The sequence below is a fragment of the Arachis duranensis genome, chromosome 4 (assembly GCF_000817695.3).
Source record: "Arachis duranensis cultivar V14167 chromosome 4, aradu.V14167.gnm2.J7QH, whole genome shotgun sequence".
In the NCBI taxonomy this organism is placed as follows: domain Eukaryota; kingdom Viridiplantae; phylum Streptophyta; class Magnoliopsida; order Fabales; family Fabaceae; genus Arachis; species Arachis duranensis.
In genome coordinates this window covers 65501942-65502979 of record NC_029775.3, presented here as the reverse complement: position 1 = coordinate 65502979, position 1038 = coordinate 65501942, and positions in this window count along the sequence as shown.

The following is a 1038-nucleotide window of genomic DNA, read 5'->3' as shown; positions in this document are numbered from 1 at the left end:
AATACACAGCAGCAAGAATTAAGTTCAGATACAACCTTTGAAGTTGCAGCCCTTTGATTCTTCCTTCTGTTGTGTTCTTTTTGAGTGAAGATGCATAATGTCTTCAATTGTTGACTCATATTCTGCATAATCCTCAAAGTTGCTTATTTCTCAAGCCCTTAATTATATGGTTAGTGTGTATAAACTGAGTGTGGCTCCAGGACTGATTTTTGGTGTAGGGACACCAAACTTAATTGTTTGCCACTACCTCAGATGTGACAAGTTAACCATAATTGAAACCATGTATCCTTGCTAAAAGTTAATGAAATTAAAGCTAGAAAACAATTCAACAGTTGAATAATGTGTTTGATTGCTTGGAGATAGAATCGTGCAAGAGGTAAGAATGTATTAAATGATATTTTTGGTGGAACACCAAACTTAGAAATTTTCATTCTCCCTCAAATGGTTTTGGTGTGCAACACCAAACTTAGCTCCTTGCAATCCACACCAATTACTCATCATTCTTATTGAAAAAGCTATGAAAAGAAAACTACCTCAGGTTGGGTTGCCTCCCAACAAGCACTCTTTTATTGTCATTAGCTTGACATCTTCCATTGTTGCTTCAAGAGGGATTTAGGTTCTGGACCTCCTTTTCTTTGTTCCATTGCCCCCTAGATACAGTTTTGCTCTATGACCATTTGCTGTAAACTGGCTCTTTGTTGCTTCATCTAGCAATTCAATACTCCCATAAGGAAAAACCTTAGTCACCAAGTATGGACCAGTCCACTTAGACTTAAGCTTGCCAGGGAATATCTTAAGCCGTGAGTTATACAGGAGTACTTGTTGTCCAGGTTTGAATTCTTTCTCCAAAATCTTCCTGTCATGCCATCTCTTAGCTTTCTCCTTGTATATCTTGGTATTTTCATAGGCTTCTAGCCTAAACTCATCTAGCTCATTCAGCTGCAACAATCTTTTCTCTCCTGCTGCTTCAGAATCCAAATTTAGAAGTTTAGTGGCCCAAAAGGCTTTGTGCTCAAGCTCTACAGGGAGATGACAAGA